The following is a 24,681-nucleotide window of genomic DNA, read 5'->3' on the forward strand; positions in this document are numbered from 1 at the left end:
AAAATTTATGGCAATCCCCAACTACACCTACCTCAAGCTGAAGGTGCTGGGACCAAGCGGCGTCATCACCATGAGCAGCGCCTTCTCGCATGCCTTCACATGCGACCATAAGCATTTTAAGCTCGCCACCACGGTCATCAACTCGACCGAGCTCCCGTAGCTCAGGGAGTCATCGACCCCAGTAGTCCCATACTGCAACAAACCAACCTTGATGGCCTTCTGCCCACTCGAGGAAACCAAGGCGGTAGGGATCGACCCCATCGACCCAACCAAGATGGTGCGGATCGAGACCCAGCTCCTGGCCAAATAGGAATGCGAGCTTGTCGACTTCCTACACGCCAATTGTGATGTATTCGCATGGAAGCCATCTGACATGCTAGGCATACCACGGGACATCACCGAGCATGAACTGCGCTTCATCCTAGGCTCAAAGCCTGCTAAGCAAGGCCTATGCCGCTTCAATGACAAGAGGCGCAGGGCCATAGGTGAAGAGATCATGAAACTCCTAGCCGTCGTGTTCATCAGAGAGGTATTCCACTCTGACTGGCTTGCTAATCCCATTCTTGTTAAAAATAAGACCGGGAAATGGAGAATATGCGTTGATTATACTAGCCTCAACAAAGCGTGTCCAAAGGATCACTTTCCTTTGCCATGCATAGACTCCACCTCGGGTTGCGAGATCCTCTCCTTTCTAGATGCCTACTCGGGCTATCACCAGATCACGATGAAAGAGTCTGATCCGCTTACAACCACATTTATCACCCTGTATGGTTCGTACTGCTACGTAACCATGCTTTTCGGCCTAAAGAACGCTAGTGCCACCTATCAAAGGTGCATGCAGCAATGCTTCATCGACTAAATCGACCCGCTCGATCAGCCTAATCAAGTCGAGTGGCCGAAACCAACAATCGCCATCTATGTTGATGACATAGTGGTTAAAACAGCTCAAGCTTGCGACCGGATCGCAAACTTGGCCGCAACGTTCGTGAACCTCCAAAGGTTCAACATCAGGTTGAATCCTGAGAAATGTGTTTTTGGGGTTCTAAAGGAGAAGCTGCTAGGATACATCGTGTCCAAGCGTGGCATCGAGGCCAACCCCAAAAAAATCATGGCCATCTCCAACATGGGCCCTATACGCAACGTCAAAGGCGTGTAGAGGCTCACCGGCTGTCTGGCTGCCCTGAGTCGATTCATCTCCCGGCTCAATGAATGGGTGATGCCACTCTACAAGCTCCTAAAAAAGATGGACGCCTTCATCTAGACTAAGGAAGCTTAGCAGGCTCTAGAGAGCCTCAAAGCATCCCTGACGTCGGCCCCGATCCTCATCGCTCCCAAACAGAGAGAACCCCTCCTCCTCTATGTCGTGGCCAGCAACCACATGGTAAGCACCGCCCTGGTCGTCGAAAGGGAGGAGCCAGGACACCACCTTAAGGTCCTATGGCCCATATACTTCATCGGGGAGGTACTCACCGACCCCAAGGTCTGGTACCCCCAGGTGCAGAAACTTCTATACGTCGTGCTGATGGCTACCCGAAAGCTCCTGCACTACTTCACCGACTACGAAGTCGCAGTCATCACTTCATACCCACTCGAGGACATCATCCGCAACCGTGATGCTGCTGGACAGATCTCTAAGTGGGTACTCAAACTCATGGGCCACGGCATTAGGTATATCGCTCGTACCATGATAAAATCTTAGGCGCTCGCAGATTTTGTCGTTGAATGGATGGAGGTGCAGCTACCGACCTCGGATGTCACCCATGAGTGCTGGACAATGTACTTCAATAGGTCCATAATGGCGCCTGGCTCAGGGGCTGGAGTGGTTTTGATCTCCCTGGACGGGAGTTGGCTCCGCTACGCCATCCGCCTCCATTTCTCGGCCTCAAACAATGCCATAGAATATGAGGCCCTCATCAACGGGTTGGGCATCACCATAGAGGTCGACGCAATGCGACTCTATGTCCATGGCGACTCAGAGTTGGTCATTGACTAGGTCATGAAGGAGTCCTCCTACAAAAGCCCCCTCATGACAGTATACTGCCAGGAGGTGCGCAAGCTCGAGGACAAATTCTAGGGGATTGAGCTACATCACACCCCCCAAAAGGACAATGATGCCACCAATTTTCTCGCAAAACTGGCCGCTAGGCGGGATCCGTCCCCGAGCGGGATCTTCATCAACGATCTCCATGAGGCGTCCGCCCGTGTCCTAGAAGGTCTGATCCTGACACACCCCGACGCCGAGCCGGCGCTCAGGGGCTCCGACCCCAGTGCCTCCATGATGATGTCACCCGCTGATGTCGTCGTGTTGGCACTTGATCAAACCGACTGGCGAGCGCCGCTACTCGCCTACCTCCTCGAGGAGATTCTCCCATCCAAAAGGACCAAAGCGTGATGAATCACCCGATGCGCCAAGGCCTTCGTCGAGATTGGAAACAAACTCTACATATGAAGTCCGTCAGGAGTACTCATGAAGTGCATCTCGACCAACCGAGGGAAGCAGGTCCTCCTCGAGGTCTATGCCAAAATCTGTGGACATCACGTGGCCCCGAGGTCACTAGTCAGAAAATCCTTTCAACAAAGTTTTACTGGCCCACCGCACTACGAGATGCAGAGGAGGTCATCCACAGGTGTGAGGGATGCTAATTCTATGCTCGGCAAACGCATTTACCGGCACATGAGCTTCAAACCATCCCCATCACTTGACCATTCACGGTCTAGGGCCTCGACATGGTAGGACCCCTCAAAAAAGGCCTGGGCGGCTTCAGTCACCTACTCGTAGCAGTCGACAAGTTAACCAAGTGGATAGAGACCAAGCCCATCACCAACATCCGCTCGGAAGAGGCGGTCAAATTCTTCCTTGACATCATCTACTGGTTCGGCGTTCCTAACTGCATCATCAATGATCATGGGACTAACTTCACCAGAAAGAAGTTCCTAGACTTTAGTGATGGATATGGCATCAGGATCGACTGGGTCTCGGTCGGACACCCACGTACTAATGATCAGGTCAAGCGTGCCAATGGCATGGTCCTCTAAGGACTTAAGCCACGCATCTTCGATCGACTCAACAAGTACGTTGAGCGATGGGTTGTAGAGGTCCTAGCGATCCTGTAGAGCCTGAGAATGACCCCGAACCAATCCACAGGGTTCACACCCTTCTTCCTGACCTACGGAGCTAAAGCAGTGTTGCCCTCTGACCTCGACCATGGCGCCCCAAGAGTGGAGGCTTTTGACCATGATCGTGGAGGTTCAGCAAGACATAGTTGACCTGCTCGAGGAGGCCCGCGAGACAACCGTCATCCACTCCGCTCGCTACCAGCAAACTCTCCACAGATACCACGAAAGGGAGATCAGGGGAAGGATCCTTGAAGTCAGTGATCTCGTACTCAGGAGGACCCAATCAATGAAGAAGAAGCACAAACTCTCTCCACCATGGGAAAGACCCTATACGGTGAGCGAAGTGATCCGACCAGGTGCCTATCGACTGAAGGACGACAACAACAACGTTCTCACCAACACTTGGAACATTGAACAGCTACGTCGTTTTCCCCCTAAATTTAGTGTTACCGCTTTTTAGTCAACACTTGCTCTTGTAAAGCACCCCAGCCTGAACACTTTCAGCCCAGGTCGCTCGGGGGCTCCATGAGGGTACAATACTAAATACTACCTCTCTTTTTACTATCACATGATAAAAACTTTGTCCCCGAACAAAAGCGCATTCCATTCCTTTGATTACCCTACGTGACTTTGTTCTTACTCCCAACCGAATGCACCCCACCATGACCTATGGTTACTAGCAGCCGAGCCCCACAGGCCATGCCCTGATTCTTAAAAACTGCAGCCTATGGAACGAACGTGTAGGTGCAAAAAAGAAAGGATAAAAACAAAGCTATGCTAGGATAAAAACAAGGAACGGATAATGATTCTATCACAAAAACAGAACTGATGTATTCATTGATACAAAAACTGTTCACACGGGGGCTGACCCATGAACTCAACGATTACATTTTCTAACTACTTCTACTCCAAATACTACTGTGGCTGCTCGACGGCATCGACTAACACCAAAGGAGAGGCCACGACACACGTCGCTGTAAGAGCCCCGCCCGGCTCCGATCCCTCAACTTCGGCGTGCGCAACAGGTACCTCAAGGGCGTCGCACCCATAGATGCTCAACAGAAGAGCATGGAGCTCTTGACCTTCTCATGCAGTCGAGGTAGCTCCTAGGCAAGGACGCTACCCACCAAGGTATGGCCGCCGTGGCTAGAAGATATCTCATCAAACTTTATGAACTGGCCAACCTGAGCAGCTGCAAGGGTGAAACCTCCCACCGACATAGTCCCGAGCATCTTCCTCTCTGACAAGGCTTGCCCGGAGAAGACTCGCTGAAAGGAGTCCACGAGCGGCTCCATCCCGACGAAAGCCACACAGACGGTGACAAAGCCGGCGACGTACGACACCCTCCAGTACGCCACTTCCTTCGGTGGAACCAACCCTTTCTCGGCGAAGGCGGCCAGCACCATCTCATCTACATTGGGGGAACTCCAACTCGACATCGCACTCTAGAATCATGAATGGATCTATGAGTTCTCCTTTCCTGCTCCCTTCCCCTATTTAAAGAAGAGGCAGAGCAGGCAAGGAAAGGCGAAAGGATTAGGGCGAGAAACCTTCTCCCTTCCCCCATTCAATGCGGATGGGAAACAATAGGACGCACACTGACCGATGGAACGATGCCTGGTCAAACAGGACATGGCCTAGGTATGGCCCACCACTACCGCATGATCGGGCATGAGAAACAAAGCGCCTGCACGCGTGGGCGGCTCTCCGCCTTCCTAGGCGGCACTTAGAAAAAACCCAAACAACAGGTTCTCCGCTAGGAGAGACCATCGGGCTCCCTAAGTCAATCGAATGACTTAGGTGAACCCTGAGAGATAGGTAAGGAGCAAAGGGATGCCCCAAGTGGGCCATGCCAACTCTGTCACGAATGACGAGCATGGATCCTGGTCGGACATTTCTGATTGAAGCTCTTCAAACCCTGTCACTCGAGTCATCAAGGTAACATTACCAAACCCCCACTATTTCTTTATAATCATTCATACATCCATACACGCATTCATTCCATATGCCCACGCCCCTTGGACGATTCGGGCCCAAATCACCCAGGGCTCAAGAACTAAGGCATCGCACATGCGGCTAAATGCATCACAATGCTCCGTGTTGCATCACAAAGCGGCAGTTGCCTCATTGAAACACGAGCAATGACCGACCAGGGTTCGAAGGCTGGCCCACGAAGGGCTCGAGTCCACCTCGTGTCAAATAGAGCCAGGGAAGAAAACACAGATGAGCCCCATGTGGCCCTCACCCAGTCTACCCCGAAGTGGACAGAGTCATCTCAACCTTCTCGTTCGATCCTAATCCTCCACCAAACCCACAGAATCTCCATCGAGGGGAGGCCAGCAGGCCACCTAGGTCGGTCTCCGGAACGACCCAGGCATCTACCGGGTTGCAGGTTAAGGAGTAGTGAAATGTCACAAGAGGGCTATGCTGACCCTATCACAAATGACGGACCTAGATTCCACTCAATCATACCTGTTAGCAAGCTCGCCAAGCGCGTCACTCGAGCCCAAGCGATCGAGGCAAGCGACAAAGCTCAGCCCCTCTAGTTGTGAGAAACTGAGGATGGGGTAATGCACAAAACTCAAATCGACCCCTACCAAGCCCAACGGGGCTCAGGGGCTCAAGACACCCAAAACTAACTGCCTTGACTACGTGGGCTGCACTGACTCCAGGATCCGTAAGCTCTGACTCGCCCAATCACAAAACTAACTGCCTCGGCTGCGCGGGTTGCACCGACGCCAGGATCCACGAGCTTTGACTTGCCTGATCCCAAAACTAACTGCCTCGGCTACGTAGGCTGCACCGACGCCTGGCACTGTTCGCCTAAACGGCCGTTTAGCCCATTTACACACCGTTTAAACGCTACACTGTGGTACACCATTTCCGTTTAATCGGTTGTTTTGACTGTTTAAATGGCCGTTTTTCTCGTTTAAACACCCATTTTGCCCGAATAATGGGCTAAACGGTAGGTAACTGACTGTTTACCGTTTAGCGTTTAGGATAATACTGACGCCTGGATCTGCAAGCTCTGGCTCGCCTGATCCCAAAACTAACTACATCGACTGTGTGGGCTGCACCAACACCAGGATCCACGAGCTCCGTCTCGTCCGATCCCAAAACTAACTGCCTCGGCTGCGCAGGCTGCATCGATGCCAGGATCCGCAAGCTCTAGCTCGCCCGATCCCAAAACTAACTACATCGGCTGTGTGAGCTGCACCGACACCAGGATCCATGAGCTCTGACTTGCTCGATCCCAAAACTAACTACCTCAGCTACGTGGGCTACACCGACGCTAGGATCCATGAGCTCTGTCTTGCCTGATCCCAAAACTAACTGCCTCGGCTGTGCGGGCTGCACCGACACCAGGATGCATGAGCTCCGTCTCGCCTGATCCCAAAACTAACTGTCTCGGCTGCGCGGGCTGCACCAATGCTAGGATCCACGAGCTCTGGCTCGCCTGATCATCTCGGCTGCGCATGACACCTTGGCTGACAACTCTGTCTCAACTAAAATGCACGCACACACACCCGCTGACAAAACCCCCCAGGCGATCTTGATCAAATCGCCGGGGGGCTCGGGGGCAACACCCATGGGTGAGCTCGCGTGCACCCGCAGATGAAACAAAACCTCCTCCGCTGGCAACATGAAACCCCCCAGATAATTCTACCTGAATCGCCCGAGGCTCGAGGGCTACACCCACGGGTGCGCTCGTGCGCACCCGCCATCAAAACAAAAATCCCTAGACGATTCTACCCGAATCACCCGGGGGGCTCCTATCGGGTTCATAAACCTGGGGTCCCTTATGGATCGGCTTTCCAACAAAGGCTCAGTCCAGCAGACAACATTGCAAACAACGCGCAACTCCTGGGCCGGCCCAAATACCTAAACAACAGGCCATAAGGGTGATCCAATCTCCGATCAAAAGGACTGGCCGAGGAGGAACGACGCCCGCTTCCGACTCCGGCCCACCTCTCTGACCGAAATACCTCGCTTTCGACTCCGGCCCGCCTCCGGAGGGACTCTCCAAACAGAAGGCCTAGCCAAAACACTACTTCCGGCTCCGACCTGCTTCTCCGACAAGGAATGCACCGAACCCCTGCTTACAGCTCCTCTCCGACTGGCGCAATCAGAGCCGACTAGGACCAACCAACCGGGGACGCCCGCTCGGTAAGGACCAGGAAACGAACAGAGAAGGTAAGGCAAGGCACTCAAGTCAACCACAAGACTAGGGGCCATATCCTGTACACCTATAGGACAGTACCGACAGGATATGTCAGGGGATTGCCCTGACATAACTTCTAGGCATGTCAGAACAGTGTTGTAGGCGCCGAGATTTGACCTACAGTGTTGTGGGCGCCCGCAACAACTGCCATACCAAATGAGCATGGTAAAATCCCTTGCGTGCCTCTGGGCATCAACAGTATGGCGGGCACCGACGTCTGCCATACCAGAAGAAGACGACGCAACCTCCCACGTGCATCTGACACTAAACAATATTGTGGGCGTCTACCATCATCTTGTTCCCACCGACGTGGGCAACAAGACTTAGTAGCATACGGAATCTCTCTCTCTCACTTGTAAGGCCACCCCCTTCATCTATAAAAAGGGATGTGCTCTCTCCCAATAGATAGGTTCATTCAGATCGATCAGTTCACCTACCTTGATTCACCCTCTATAACTTTAGACACTCTAAGGTTATACCGAGCACACGCTCGAACACTTAGCACATAGCGGAGCTCCCGTCACTCTTGGCCCTTCAGACCAGAGTTTGACCAGACCTCTTATACCCTCCACCTTTCTCCTTCTCGTTTGTAACCCCACTGCAAACTTCGAGCACCTAGGCTCAGGAATAAAGTCACCGATCGACTCAAACCAGACGTAGGGCACGTTGCTTGAACCAGTATAAACCCTGTGTCATTGAGTGCTAGGCCACCTCCGATCATAACATACATCAAAACTATAAATATTTACGTGTTGGTCACTTTCTGCACTAACAATAGGTGACATATGATTACATTGTATTTGTTTTTTTAGTGGAATTACAATGTATTTAGTAGTTTATTTACAACAGTGTATTCGAATCTTATCTAAATGGGCTGACTGCTTTGGATGATACCCATGGCTGGGCTATGCCTTGATGGGCCAACAGGCCTTGAGGAATTTATATCACCCAGGGGAGGCCCACTTTCAAGTAATGGTCTCCGGCCCTGCCTAGAACTCTAGAAGGCACAAGGTATATGCCACCTTCACTAACCGCCTCAAGCTAGATTTGAGATAAAAAAAACGAATTGAGTTTAGTTACGGTGTATTTGGTTTGAGGAATGAGGTGATCCATCATCTTTTTACTTCTCACTTTTTGTATTTGATTTATGGAATTGAATGAGTTGTCACTTCATTCCTCATAAGCTAATAATGAGTATATGTATGAGGAATAGGTTGATTCAAGCAAAATTCATGGGATGAACTCATGATGCATCATCACATTAAGCATAGGGTGACTTCACAAACTAAACACATGATTAGTTAACTGAAACGTACCACCATCTAAAGTCCACTTTGTTCGTTTCGATAGTTCGCGAGGCCTTGTTTTACATATATTATGTAAAGAAGTATATACGATTCGTGTAGTATGCATGCCTAACAAGTAACAACACACCAATTGCGCCTTGATTTTAACCATTCATATACATGTGAAAAAGATTCAAGATTGTGCTAAACAATATTGAGAAAAAAAGTTCTAATACTGTTTCGGTCCTCCACTCCTATCTCACTGTGATGCTACCTAGATTGAACTAGGAGGATTCCATCGGCATTGGCATATCCTCCCCTTGAGGAGCATATCGATCCATACGTACCAGTGGTCAACTCCCTTCTTTCTTTGGCAGTTGGGCACCTGACTACTCCGTCAATCAAAAAAGAATAAAATCTTACTTCATGAGTAGATTAGATTAGACTAAGAAAATATATTTCATAGAATCTAATCATACTTATAAATATTTTCTTAATAAATCAATTTGAAGGTATAAACATTGATACAATTTTATATAATCTCATTAAACTTAGGGAGTGTTTTAGACCGCGATGTGGTATCGGTACCGCGGTCTCCACCCCACAGTATGGAAAACACGAGCACTCGTTGTGTCTCCGGTGGTGGAAAGAATCATTGATTCCGGTAAGGTGTCTGACGGGATTTTCTCGATTTTTATAGTGTGGCGAACCTAGACCCATCCAATTTTAAGCGGCCCCAAACATGTTCTTGAGATTTTTTGACTTCTTAGAAGTGAGATTTTAATTCTTTTTAATCAAAGTAACTTATAAAATTTAGAAAAAAACAGAACAACTTAAAATTTAGAAAGGATGAAGTAGCGCTTTAAGAGAACTCAATAGACACAATGGCATAGCTCTATGAGCTCCAGATTCGCCAAAAACAACTTCACTCCACAAAAAGGTACCCAAACACTCTAGCTCCACAAAATTCGGATTCACCAAAACAGGAATTTGGGAGCCAGATTCACCATTTTGGTGGAGCTCCTCAAGGGGTCGTCTGAATAGCTATGGGGAAAAAAATCCGCGCATCCTCTACGCCACAGGTTCTGGCTCGGGAAGAAGCTCGTGGCCGGGGGCCCTGGTAGCCGGTGGCCTCGTCCGGGGCGGCGTGCACTACTACATAAAACTTAACCGTGGTGGACGTTTTGGATTAACGGAGGAGCAAACCATCTGCCTCCATCCAAAGGTCATGGTTAATCTAGACCTATGGGGACAGTTGGTTAGCCCGTCAAGTTAATAGATTAACCGAGGCAGCCGACTTAAGGCAACCACCTCGGTTAATATACCCGTCTCCGTTAATGTTCTTCAGAAAACCAAAAAAACCTCAAGTTTGGAGAGTAGAACTCTACCACTACACAACACACTCATTCATGCTATATATAATATGCTATCTTTTTATATTAATATTTCGTAATCTTATATTGGATATATTTTGGCTAATAAATAAACTCAAATGAAAAAACTTTTAACTACAAAGTTTTAAATCTTGTTAGGTCCTATAACTTTGGTATAGGATGTATCTCCATCAGACATAGTTTGAAAAATTCAAAAAAATGAGTCTCAAAACATTTGAATTTCAAAGACATATTTGACACTCTAAATGACTTTAAATCAGAAACTTGTTAATATCAAACATGTAGATCAGGTCAGCCACTAGAACTTTGGTATTAACTATGTAAACATTTGAGATCGTTTAGGAATTCTAAATTTTAAATTTCAAAATCTATAACCTTCGAACACATATTTTGGACTCTAAACATCTTCAAATTAAAAACTTTTCAACTACAAAGTTGTAGATTTTATTAGGAACTATAACTTTTGTATGTACAATGTCAATATCCAAGATCATTTGATAATTTTACATTTTAAATTTTAAAATGTGTGCACTTCTAACAATATTTTGGGACCCTGAATTGTTTCAATTCAAAAACTTTTTAACTACAAAGTAATATATCTTGTCAAGAGTTACAATTTTGATATAAAGTTTGCCTTCATTCGAGTTCATATAAAAAAGTTATGAATTATTTTTCGTTGCAATCATTAACCGAGGCAGACATCTTATGACGACCGCTGTCGGTGTTTTAAGCTACCACCGATGAATAAATTTCTAATATTACGTGTCTAGCTCGTATGGTGTGCTTAGAGGACACGATGTTTATACTGGTTCGGGCAGAATGTCCCTATGTCTAGTTCGTCGCTGCTGCTCGTGTTACTAGCACCGAAAGTTTGTAGTAGGGGTTACAAACGGGCGAGAGAGGGACATGTCCCATGTCTATGGTGGAAAGAATGAACGGGTGCTGGGAGCTCGGTCGCTGCTCAGCCGTGCGCTCGTGTGTTTATTATCTCGTGGTTCAGGGTTCGATGGGTTCGTTGGTCAGATCGGATCAGTCCTCGATGGGTCGATCCCCTCCATGGGACGTCCCGCTTTCCCTTTTATAGGCCAAGGGGAAGCACATGTTACATTGGAGAGAAAGAGAAGAACGAGAGAGAGCCGAAGGCCTTCAGGATCGCCGGGCCCTTTTTCTCCATGCGGGTCCAGCCGACCCAGTAGATGTCAATAAGGGCGGTGCCATGTTGCGGCCTTGTCCGTCACTAGTGCCATGCTCAGGCGTCGTCTGCCGGTCATGGCGCTCCACTTCGCCTGGCGGACGTCGTGGTGAACTGACGCGCTTGTCAGTGTTTGTACGAGGGTTAGGCAGAACAGTACCAGTACGTCCGATGCTGTTCTTGATGTGAATCCTCAGGTATGGCCCGTCGCGGCCGTGGGTTACATCGAGGCGTGCTAGTATCTTCCCTAATGTCAGAGTTTTGACCGAGGCCCATACGCCTAGACCTAGAGTGGTTGGCTACGGTATGGGACCCCGTTGGGCAAGGCGGAGCCTGCAGCCTGGTGGTCGGGCGAGGTGGAGCCTGTGGCCTTGGTGTTGGGCGAGGCGGAGCCCGCCCCTAGAGGTTGGGTGAGGCGGAGCCCATGGCCTCAGGGTCAGGCGAGGCGGAGCCCTCCCCCTAGAGGTCGGGCGAGGTGGAGCCCGTGGCTTCGGTGTCGAACGAGGTGGAGCCTGCGGCCTCGGGGTCGGGCGAGGCAGAGCCTGCGGACTCAGTGTCGGGCGAGGCAGAGTCCGCCTCCAGAGGTCGGGCGAGGCGGAGCCTGCGACCTCGGTGTCGGACGAGGCGGAGCCCGTCCCTTGAGGTCGGGCGAGGCGGAGCCCGCGGCCTCGGGGTCGGGCGAGGCGGAGCCCGTGGCTTCGGTGTCGGGCGAGGTGGTGCCCGCCCCCAGGGTCTCCCCAGAGGTCGGTCGAGGCGGAGCCCGCGCACCTGGGGTCCGGTTGGACCCGTAGTCGCGCTCTTGACTGCTCGGATGAATTAATGTTGATGACCATTAGCCTCTTCTCTTCGGGTACCCTAGTATTGGTCCCCGACAACGACCTCCGAAAATAATCGATTAACCGAGGCGGTTGGCTTACCCGCCTCGGTTAATCCATTAACAGAGACAACCGCCTAGATTAACCGTATGCAGCCTGCCTCTGTTAATGATTAACCGAGGCGGGCGCTTGACCTGCGACCCAGCCACCGATTAATGGAGGCGGCCGCCCAGCTCGACCGTCTCGGAGCTTAAAATCCAAACGTCGCTTAAAAGTTTTTGTGTAGTAGTGGTGGGGAGGAGCTCGCGGCCCTCGCGGCTGGCGGCCTCGTCCGGGGGCGGCGCCGGGAGGCAATCGCGTAACACCGGCGCCGCCCAAGGCGGCCACCGCGAGACTGGGAAGAAGTTTTTTTTGAAATATTTTAATGGATCACAAACATTGACATGTGGGGCCTATCCCAAAGCCTCATTTCGTGAATCTGGAGCTACTGTGTAGCCAAACAATTCTTTGGTAGATTCATGGTGGATCTCATGTCCACTAGTGAAGCTGCTCCATGGTGGTTCAAGTTCATTTTTCCAGTGGTATCCACTAGTGAAGCTGCTCCATGGTGGTTCAAAGTTCATTTTTCCTGTGGTGGAGCTCTGCCGAACATGCTAAAAGTTTGCAAACTCCTTGTCGAGATAAGGACCAGGGCAAGCACATGCACCGTCGCTTGCCCGCCAGCAGGCAGGCTGCTGCACCACTAGCTCCCTGGCCGCATTCAAGCCCAGTGCCCTCCTATAATGGAGACCTTCGCTTGGCTTGTGCGCCCAATCATGCCGCGGACTAGGTTGTACAGTATTGCACGCAACACACCAACAGTTAAGGTTGTAGCCAGGGGCGGCGGCCGGCGGGGCTCTTTTTACCTGCCTTTTCGGCGGAGGCGCAGACCTCGCCACGAGCGCCGGCTGGACGCTCTGGGCTCTGGCCAGCCACTGAATCTGAATGTTGTCGACGGCCGGCTAGGACAATCAGAGACGACGACCATGGCGCTAGAATATTCCCAGGGACACTGCGAACTTGCCAGGAATCTTGGGCGATCTGGTACATCACATGGAACGGGAAAGCAGCAGTGAGTGCGGAGTGGAGAGGAGGTTGGGTTCTCTGGACAAGCTACTGCGACTGCGAGAGATCTTATCGCGAGGATCGGATGGATCAGAGGATCGCCATGCGTGTCAGGAGAGGTACGTGCATTATTGTGCATGCGCGCGCCTTGCGGCTTGCCAGATTGATCGATGTGCAGTCCACGCCGTCCAACGAGCAGTAGGCATGTGCAAGCATGGCATTCCTGGCGCGGTTCTCTTCGTTCTAAAGATCTGGTGTGTTATACTGATCCTTTCTTTGCGAAGTGGTCTTGTGCAAATGACAGGACACAATAGCACAGATCATATGAAGTTGAAATACTATTTAGCACCTCAACCCTCCAATTTATCTAATCTTACCTTTTGGGGATCGTAGGAAATTTTCCTATTTTCTATGTTTTTATGTGAAAATAAACCGATCCCTATGAAGTTATTGTAGTATAATTCCGTAGTTTGGGTACCTCAAATTTTTGTTTCTTTTTATTTTTGTACCAAAGCCTGCTCAAAACAATTAAATGCCTCAAAATTTAAACAAAAATACTAGAGGTATTTTCGGATGTAAGAAATCCTGCAAAAATATCTAGAGCTTGTTTACTGCATGCAATTAAATGAGTTTTACAAGCTTAATCTAAATAACACATTCAAATAATTCAATAAATATATAGCAAATAAAAGGAGATGTCTACTGCATGGACATTTCAGCTACAATACAAATTTCGATGGTCACAGTCATCACAGATGAATTGTCCACTAGCACAATAAGTATTTGCAGAGTCAGTCAAAAAGGGTTAACAGAGGCGGGCTAGTCACTCGTCTCTGATTCAACGGATGTGTTAATCACTGTTTCCAAAGATAGTGATCTATGCTAATAAAAAAGTAGACAAGCTCGCCGATGAGGCCTGATGAGCCCACCAAAGCACGACCATCGACCAAGCACTGCACCATTGCACAACTCGCCACTGAGAACCCGACCGACCTTGCCACTGCAGCTCATATCGCCACCGTTTTGCAACCTTAATCATGCTCCCAGATCATGCCATGGAGCTTGACAGATACTCCCTCCATCCCAAATTGTAAGTCATTCCAAGAATCTGGAAGAGTCAAAGTTTTTCAAGTTTGACCAAATTTATATAACAAAATAATAATATTTATCATACCAAGTAAGTATCATTAGATTCTTCATTAGTTATATTTTCATATTATACCTATTTGATGTCATCAATCTTTGTGTTTCTCTCTATAATTTTAGTCAAACTTGAAAAAGTTTGACTCTCCAAGATTCTTGAAATGACTTACAATTTGGGATGGAGGGAGTACACCTCACCGCTGCCTGATTTGCTATGCCCGCGATCAAATCGGCCTCTCGAGGCCCACCCGCACCTAGTTTCGTTCTTGTCGCTAGAGGTGGAGGGGGGAGTGCAGGAGCCCACCCTAGGTTGAATCTAGGGGCTCTGCCGCTGGTCACTTTAGGCTTTGCTACCGCTCTCAGGTCCCCTCCTCGTGGGATCCTTGTATTCCGCTGAGCCATGGGCCCCTTGGCCCAAGGTGCCACCTGAGAGGCTTGAGAGAAAGATAGGGGAGATTGAGAGTTAGAGAGGGTGCTCAGATAGAGAAGTACCTTTGAGGGTGAGGGTAAGAAGAGAAGATAGGTTAGGTTTTTATGGGCCAACCGAGTCTTGACCTCATTTATCGAGGTGGACCTCTTAAGAGGTTCGCCTTTGAAAATAGGCTCTATTTTCATAGGTCCTCTAAGAGGCTCGTCTCTGTTTATCGATTTAGTAAGAAGAGAAGATATGTTAGGTATATATGGGCCAACTGAGTCTTACCTCATTCATTGAGGTGGATCTCTTGAGAGGTTCGCCTTTAAAATAGGCTCTATTTTCATAGGACCTTTTAAGAGGCTCGTCTATGTTTATCAATTTATGGATGCATATGTTTTGAAAATGCATGGGCTCTTTTTTTCGACCACCTCTATAAATAAAGTGGGTTGCCTTCTAAAATCCTTTTTGTAGTAGTGGTCGTCACAGAAGATAGGATATATATTTTTTATTTTCTAAAGCTTTCTTTAATTTTTTTAGATTTGTTGGCTCTTTTTTTAAGCTTCTAGAACTTTTGATTTATGGGCTATAATCATTTTTGTGTGATTTGTTGTGTCGCATAACATCTCTAAGGGTTTGTTTGGAATGCAAAATTTTTATTGAAACCGTACAAGTACAACAAGTTTATAGGAATCAATTCATTTTTATAGGAAAAACACATTATAAACAAGAAAAAAATCCCCCATTGTGAAGAAGGCCTAAACTTTTCAAAATTTCCGAGGTGTTGCGCATTTTCTTCCCCATTTAAATTCAAAAAACAATGCCATCAACCCTAAGCCGCTCACAGGGATGAAAATCAAATGGAACTGAAAGTTGGCTTACCCAAACCAAATGGTATTAAGTTTGAGGTGGCAGATCAAAATTGTACAAATTAGAGAGTTGAGGGGCAAATGTGGACTTATTAATCTTTTTTCTCGACAGGACTTAGACACTGTTTGTGACGGTGTCTGCGTCGATTATACATGAGAAATCAAAAAAATCTTGCCAAACATCCTGCGTTTAGTCTGCTTCTTTTCGCCGCACTGGTGAAAAAAATTCGAAGTTTACACTGCAAGCACAGAATCGGAAAACACGGCACGAGAGTAGTGGCCGCGTATACTGTTCAAACACGGCCTTAGTTCTTTCATCCACCGGTTCCAAATAGTTTGCCGAGGTGCCTAGGATCGATCTCTCGACCTTTTACCGTTCAAAAGCTCTAAGCAAATTTAAATTTGGAAACGGTAACTGGCCAGAGTTCAACGGCTGATATTTCTGAAAATTGCAGTCAAGGTTTCTGCAAATTTTCTGCCGTTGGCTATATATTTTGTTTCTCAGTACTCACCGGTAAACTCAGCCACGTGGGTGAAATTTTGAGCCCTGAAAATGAGTGCCAACTAGCAGTTAAGACAGATCTCGTCTATCTCATGATATATAAATAACTAGACTGGAAGTGACGCCGCCACGCCATCAGCATAGAAATGTCAGCATTATAAACTTATCTCAGATACGTCCTCCACAACTGAATGTTTTGTGCAGTCCTTCTAAATTAAACTGTGATCAGAGCATCATGGACTAATGGTTTCTTATTGTCGACAACCATGCATGCAGAGAATAATTATAAGCAACGACGTGGAATCTGTGCGAATGGGCACGCAAACCTGCCGTCATAAATTTATTCCCACTTCTTATTTTGTGATGTGCTGATTCCTGACTTTTGGAAACATTTCTTAAAACTGAAAGTATAGTAACAAAGAAAACCACAAGTTGAGCTTCATGGGTTGGATATGGTGTCAAATTCAGCAATGTTTCACGCAAGACACAAGAGAGAATGTCAAGGCAGGGAGAGAGACAATGCCATATCTAGCTAGTCAGTCTTCCTCTTCCAAGTTCCCCTCTTCTCCACAGTTCACTTTGTCGGGCCACCACATGCTCAAAAAACATGCATGGGACAGAGAATGATACAAAAGTCCTTTCGATCTCGCTCTTTTGCTTCTTAATAATTTGTCAGAGTTTATTAGATAGATCCTTCAGTTATCTCCTGTGAGGTGGCTAACTATAAAAGAATCAATACAGGAGTTTATATGCGTGATGAGTCTCGATTGACATAAGAGGATGCAGAACTTTATTTATGCCAACATATGGTTACGAGATAGTAGTACAAAAGTTCATAATACACAGTGAACTGAACATTGTACACAGACAAAATACAAAATGAAAAGAGAAATGGACATAATCATATGGTAGCACTGGCAAGTACTAAATTACAGAGTACGGTGTACTACTAGCACTCAGCTTAATTGGATCCTTAGATAAGAACACAGATAAGAACACGGCAAGCTAGTTGTTGATCTTCCCTTTGTTGCCAATACCGGGGCTGTTGCCGGGAGCCGTAGGCCGGGAGTCCATGGTCGCTGCCGGCATGCCTTCGCCGACTTCCTCAGTGCTCCTCGCAGTGGCCATTTTTTGCTTTCCACTGAAGCCTCCATACCCTTCGACGACGACGCCACCCTTGCATGCTCCTTCCTTCCCGTTGCACGTCGCCACCACCAGCCGCCTCGCGTCAGCACGGCTTGAGATGACAAGAATGATGAGAATGCATGCACACACAACCTTGGAACTAGCCATGTGAATATGTTAGCTAGCTAGGACTAGGAGTGGAAGAGAGGATGGATATGATCAGCGCTATATGGAGAGCTATAGTCTGCTGAAGTCTCCTTGGGTTCCATTTGAGAAGGGTGTCTGCAACCATATATATAGAGGTGCGAGCACCGCAAAGATGCAGTTAGTTAAATATATGCGCCAGATAGTGTACGTTAATTAAGGTTCAGCGGCTGATATGTGTGAAAACAATCAACTTGAATCAGGTTCACTCAAGGAAGTGTAAAGGCATCTAGACAGCTAGTTTGGGTTTCGGTGATTAATTAATGAATATAAGTACATGTAGCTAATTTTATTTTGTAGGGTTTATAACAAAGCATTAGTCACATCTCGGTCAATTGGTTTTCATGGTCCCTCTGGTGACTGGTTTCAGAGTATGGCGCAATAGTATTCGTGAAGGCTAAATACAGGGTAGTGTCTAAGTTTGACTACTTGGTGTTGAAGGCACTTAGACTTATCGTTAGGAATTTTATTTTTTTTCTTTGACCAATCTATTAAAGGAGTAACATGATCAAAAGTTAGAGTCAAGACACATTGATGCACATGTGAGAGTTTCACTAATTAAAATGGACTAAGAGTGGCTAGATTAGATAGAGGATAAGTCTAGAATCTCAAAGAAGTTGAATTGAACAATATCATATTTCAAATAGAGCCATCACTACTACAGAAAGTGAATTCACCGCCGGGACCTTCACCAACGGTTTTGATATAACCAACGGTGATACGTATCACCGCCGGCTCATGACCCATGGGCCCCCTCCTGGGCGAATAACCGGCGGTGATGAACGTTTTCGCCGCCGGCTCGGCGTATGATCCGGTGGTGAACAGAATCTCGTCCTTCGCCGCCGTGTCGTCCGCCGAACCGGCGGTAGAAGGGTTTTCACCGCCGACTGCTCGTTTTATGTCAGACGCCCGACGAAACCGGCAGAGATAGCAGTTTTCTTACCGCCGGTGCCATGATGAACGTGTGCACTACAGTAAGATCTGGTGGTGATCAGGTTATCACCGTCGGATTACCGTATGGACCGGCGGTGAAGCAACCATTGTTTGAATGGATGCGTTGGTGATCCAAAGTCAACGTCAGTGCGTTACGGTGGTGTTCCAACCGCCGGGACGTTCATACGGTGATGGTTGATGGTCAAAATTTGTGCCGTCCATTAGTGCATATTGAATCCAGACCCTTCGTCTGGACTGAAGCCCTAATAAGGCCCGCCAGCTGTCGCCCCCTCCCGCACGGCTGGCCCATTGTTCCTCTCTCGCTATTTGTGTGCACGCCTCACATCGCGCCGCCACCAGATCCAAAGGCAAGGTATGCTTTCGCACTTCAATGATGGATCTTTGTTGGATTATTTTCCTCTTTAAGCCTTGTTTGGATGTTGTTAGATTCATCTCAATCCACATGTGCTTGTTGACACCAAAATTTAGTTCGAGATAAGAAAACCCTGAAGACAGAACTTATCAAGGAAAGCCAAAATATTCAGCAAGATCGGCTAACTAAATTGCCATCAACTAGATAAGGTGATGTCGTCATTTCAAGGGAATGGGCCCCATTGATAGGGACGACAAGACATGAAGCGAGAAGACGCGTCGGACTTCATAGAAGGGAAAGATTGAGGTCCAAGTTATCATAATTAAGGAAGCTTTGTTTCCTTTTCCAAGTTTATAACCGGTCTTGTTCGACCAGGACTCGTAGTCTACCTCGGGTATAAGTATTGAACCCTGGCTATTGTAATAGACATCCACACATCAAATCAAAACAGTACCTTTACCTTTTTCGGCCTTGTGCCACCCTTAGGAGTAGGTGTAGAGTAGATTCCGGCAAGTTCCTCCATCAAGAAGGGCTGCATCGGTTCGGCCGACCTCCGGTTTGTTGTAAGTACCGTCATGACTTATACTTTGCTTGTGAGGCTGCATCGGTCCGGCCGACCTCTCGCTAGTTTGGTATAAGTTAGTTATTAATCTATATTGTTATTTGTAAGGTTGTAACGATCCGGTCGATCTCTTACGAGTAGCGATATAGATTAGTTATCGATATTGTGTTAAATACTTTACTATTCAACATGATATCACCAATTGCTCGATCTAGATTAAAGATTTCTCAGTCTACATCTTTCGATCTATCGTCTTTGATTGTTTCATGCTAAAATCCACCCTTTGATGTTAGATCCCGCTTTATCGACCGCTTTATCTTGATCTTGATCGAACATAGTGAGCATTTGGGGCCCTAACTTCATTAAGGAATAGGTTCACTAGTCATCGGTCTTCGATTTGCTATCTTCATTACCAACCTGCTGGTAGCGCACTAGATCGGGTTTTGATGGTTAATGGATCTACTCGTTAAGGTGGATATAACATCATCCACTCGCTACGTGTCTATCGTCTATTTTAGACGATAGCTTGAGCTTTCACGTGTATGGCACGCGTCCACGACCCCATCAAAACATAAGTAGGTTTATAGATCGGTAGGCTTGTAGTTTGCCGTTCTACTATCGATGCTGCATCGATTCGATCGACCTATTGATAGTGCCGTAAATTGGGTTTGGTCGGTTCATAGATCTATCTATGCGTTGGTGGTTGAGTGTTCGTGTGCTGAACGACAAAAGTTACCTAAATCGGCCTCTCAGCTGGTTGTCTATGCTTTCATGCTCATAGCACGTGCTCATAATCTTGCCTAAGTATGGATAGATTTACATGCTTTAAAAGTTTATTTTGTTATCATTATCATAGTTGTCTTCGATCCACCCGACCCCCTATGTTATGATGATAGGCTAGATTCGATGAGCTTGTAGATTTATTTATACTAGATGAGTGATTGATCATGTGTTACATATTTGTTTATCCTGGAATCGGCTATTTTACCGATAGCCCGTGCATTGTTTTTGTTATTGTACTTGTTTTTGTCCTAATCTCTAAGCCAATATAGGGTATAGTCAATGCAAATGCTTTCACTCATATCACCTCTCTACCATGTTCTTGCATGTTTTATGATCATTGGCATTGGATTCATATCATTTATATATCTGATAATTGCCAACAACGCTCGTTTTCAATATCTAGTATCATGAACATGCTGGATGTCGGCTATTTAGTCGTTAGCCTTATTGAATCGGCTATCTAGCCACACATTTGGAACTATCTGGAACAACACCGACATGTTTCACCTTAAATTATTGATTACCTTTCTCTCCTTGTCAATTACAGGGTCAAATTGACTGGCATGCCCTAGGTTACGATCGTCTGGTCTGACGTCCTACTAAGTCCAAAAAGAGCTTGGGATCTGTTCCACGCGGTTTCTCTCGGCTTGCTGCGTGTGCCGGTGGCGAGTTCATTTTCTGCTGTCGACCCACTCTTGGCACGCTCGGTGGGACTACAATTGTCAACATGGATAATGAAGCGATCCTCAAGGTCAACCTTGAAGACCTGCTTGATGACCAGAAGGCACTTATTGATCAAGCAGCAGAGGAGTTCCGTGAGAAGTGCTTGATGTCTTTCAGTAGGACGCGTGATTTAGTCGTCCTGAAGACTCCATTGCCAAGTGTCCTCCTGCATGGACAAAGTGAAGAAGCTGAAGCTAGAGCTACTGCCCATTTGGTCCACAAGGCTATTCACGAAGCCTTTACAAATCACAATAAGGTGTTAGCTAACACAATTGGCAATGTTATGAAAGAAGTTTTCTTTGGAGCACCAGTTGATCAAGTTGAACCAGCATATTCCAATGGCTGTAACCCATTGTTGTGGGAAGCAGTGTACCCGGCTCCAGTCAACAGCCGAATGGTGGGCAGTATCAGTAGCCACTAGCATAGCAGCTTCTAGGAGGACAAGCTTAGGATCAAACCCTGCAAGCACTAGGGGGCAAGGTCAAGCCCTGCCAACATCAGGGGGGCAAGGTCAAGTGATAGGGGGGCAACCATCAGCGCAGCAATCACCAAGTGCCCCTATCATGCAAATAGTCCAACATCCTACTAGACAAAACCAAGTGTATTTAGTCCAGCAGCCAACCTCGCCAATCACTCAATAGGTTGGGCAATGGTTGGCTCAGGTAAGTTTTAGTACTTCCTACCAAACACCTCAGTCGGCCCATAAAATTGGTCCATCAGTGCAATGGATCATTAGAAATAATGATCTAGCTTATTTCAACAGTCGATTGCAGAGCTATGCCACTCACAATGCTCAGATCGGCTGTCCAAAAGGGTACCATTTGGTGTTTGATGCCAGCACATATGACCTCCTGCCGCACCCTGGGTATCAAAATCCTTACAATTATAATCCACAGCAGCTTCAGCAACTTCAGGCCTAGGGGCAGCAAGCTCAAGTTCAAGGTCAACAATATTCGGCTTAGGGTCAACTAGTTCAAGTACATGGCTCTCAAGCTTAGGTTCAAGGCCAGCTGAGGTAGCAGGTTGCTGGTATGGATGCTGACGAATTAGTCAGCTTGATAACTACTTTGATGCAAAGCTAGTTTGGTCTAAAGCCCAAGAACCAAGTTGGCACTTACCAGCATCCATACCTATCTTGGTATGATATTGTGCAACTCCCTTCACGCTACCAGGTTCCTGATTTCTTCAAGTTTGCTAGAGTAGATGAGATGACCACATTAGAGCATGTCAGCCGTTATCTTGCTTAGCTTGGAGAAGCATCTGTGGAGGAAGCACATAGAGTTAGGTTCTTCCCTTTGTCTCTGTCTAGACCGGTCTTCAGTTGGTTTTCATCGCTTGAGCCAAACTTAATCACTAGATGGGCCGATCTAGAGCACAAGTTCCATGCATACTTTTACAGTGGGATAGGGGAGAAGAAGATCTCAGATTTGATGAACATGAGGTAGAGAAATAATGAGTCAGGCTCTGAATTCATTCAAAGGTTCAGACAAGTGAAGAGCCATTGCTACTCGTTGAATCTGTCTGAAGGCCAGTTGGCTGAATTGGCCCTTCAAGGGGTGTTACCAGCAATAAAGGAGAAGTTCAAAGGCCAGGAATTTGAAAATTTATCTCACTTGATCCAGAGAGTGTCTGCTTTTGAGAGTCCACACCGAACCCGATGTAGAGAGAAATATCTAAAGGGTGATGCTGCCTTAGTTGACCCCTATGTAGCAGATTCTAACGAGGATGAAAACCCATAAGTCACAGCTATTGAGTGGACATGGGGCAAGGCTCCTATATCTTGTCCTTGAGTAAAAGAGACGAAGAGTGCCTATGATTTTTACATGAAGAAGGCTGATAGGATCTTCGATTTACTGCTTGAAAAGAAGCAGTTGAAGTTACCTCCAAATCATGTGATCCCTTCAGCTAGAGAACTCAAGGGAAAAGATACTGCAAGTTTCATAATGCTACTACTCATAGTACTAATGAGTGCAGAATCTTTAGGCAGCACATCCAGAAGGCTATTGAGTAGAGAAAGATCAAGTTTGAATCAACCAAGAAGCCAACAATAGCTATAGATGGACATCCCTTTCTAGGGGTGAATATGGTGGAATTCTAGTTGGCTAAAGGAAAGATGAAGGTCTTGACGTTAGCCAAGGTTCTGATATCGGCTAATGAGTATAAGGAATCTAAGCAACAATGCGATCAACAAAAGAGCTGATATGAGGAAGGTGAAACCTCTAGAGCTGGTGCTATGCGTCCTCGTGTAACTTCTAGGATTTTGTTGAATAAGTGGCAATGCCAGAAGGAGAAAGACTACCAGTGTCTCCTTAAACAAGAATAATATGAACGTCGGTGCGAAGAAGAAATGTATGAAAGAGAGCAAGCTGAGTTACATTGGAATTGTCCTTTCTTCAAACACTACTAGAATGAAGGTTTGAAATTTCCCATAAGACATAACTAGAGTGCCGTAATCTATATTCAGAATTTAGGCAGTCTCAAGCCAACTACCAGTCCATCCATGAGCATCTAAGTTATTAATCTAACAACGTTGATCGACGCGTAAAAAATCAAGGAGTTCATGATCGGCTAAACAAGCGTGTGCATGATCAAAATTGGGCCGATTGTGATGAAAAAATAGCATGTTTGGCAAGAAGGCCAGTGGTGTCCAGGAGGTCTAACAAGAAGCCAGAAAAAAAGAGTTCAACGCTTGAGGAATAGAGAGTTAGAGGCTCAAAAATCTTCTAGACCCTAGACATGGCGCGTCAAACAAACAGCCTACAAGGGTAAGCCATCGACTAATATTAGTATGGTTTTTATTCTACCTGTGGAATTTAAAGCTCCATCAAGACTTATGGAAGAGGAATCTGATGGAGAAGATCTAGAAGAAGTGGTGGCTCAATTAAATCTTCAACCACATCAAGCCACATTTGACAAGCCATCCCAACATCGGCACTTAAAAGCTTTATACATGAAAGGATTTGTCGATGGGAAGCCAATGACTAAGATGTTAGTCGATGGAGGTGCTGCAGTTAATCTGATGCCATACACTACCTTCTGCAAGCTTGGGAAAGGCCCAGAAGATTTGCTCAAAACTAACATGATGTTGAAAGGCTTCAGAGGCAATGTGTGGGGGTATTAACCCCTATACCCTTACGGCTGGGCCTGGGCCAGCCCGGATCAGGGGGTCCGGTCCACTAGAAGACGACACGTGGCCCGACCAACCTATTCGGAATCCCACGCAAGGAATCAAGGCAGATTTGGAGATCAAGCAAGATCCTGGTCGGTTAGAATAGAAATCCTTATCCGGCTACCTATGGCAATTGTAACTGGCTAGGATTAGTTTCCAGATCTGTAACCCTGCCTCCCAGACTATATAAGGTGAGCAGGGGCCCCCTCTAAAAACATCTCTCATTGACATACATCAATACAATCAGACATAGGACATTGGTATTACACCTTTGCGGGCCGAACCTGGATAAAACCTCGTGTCTGTCTTGCGTCACCGTCTTGTTTGTGGCTTGCGCATCTGTCTGCCGACAATCTACTACCTTGGGCATACCCCTAGGTAGACTGCCTACCATATTTTGTCGATAGTGGCGCGCCAGGTAGGGGGTGTGCGTACTGCTCTCCAAGCAAACAAGATGGTCATCATCTCCGGCTCCGTGGCTACGCCGAATGGCCTCACGTTCACCATCGGCCAGATCACCTGGACCACTGGCTCCGACGACTTCATCGCCATGATCACGGAGGAGGCGTGGATTCAATCCGTGTCGACCACTGCTTCACCTGCATCGGCTATAGCTCCGACCATGGTGGATCTGGCTCCGACCACGGTGGATCTGGCTCCGACCACGTCCGCATCGCCTTCAGCCACGTCGACAACCTGTCGTCCGCTTCCTCGCTACAAAGGGAAGCAGATCGACAACACCGACCTGCTTGA

Source organism: Miscanthus floridulus, chromosome 8, assembly GCF_019320115.1.
Source record: "Miscanthus floridulus cultivar M001 chromosome 8, ASM1932011v1, whole genome shotgun sequence".
NCBI lineage: Eukaryota > Viridiplantae > Streptophyta > Magnoliopsida > Poales > Poaceae > Miscanthus > Miscanthus floridulus.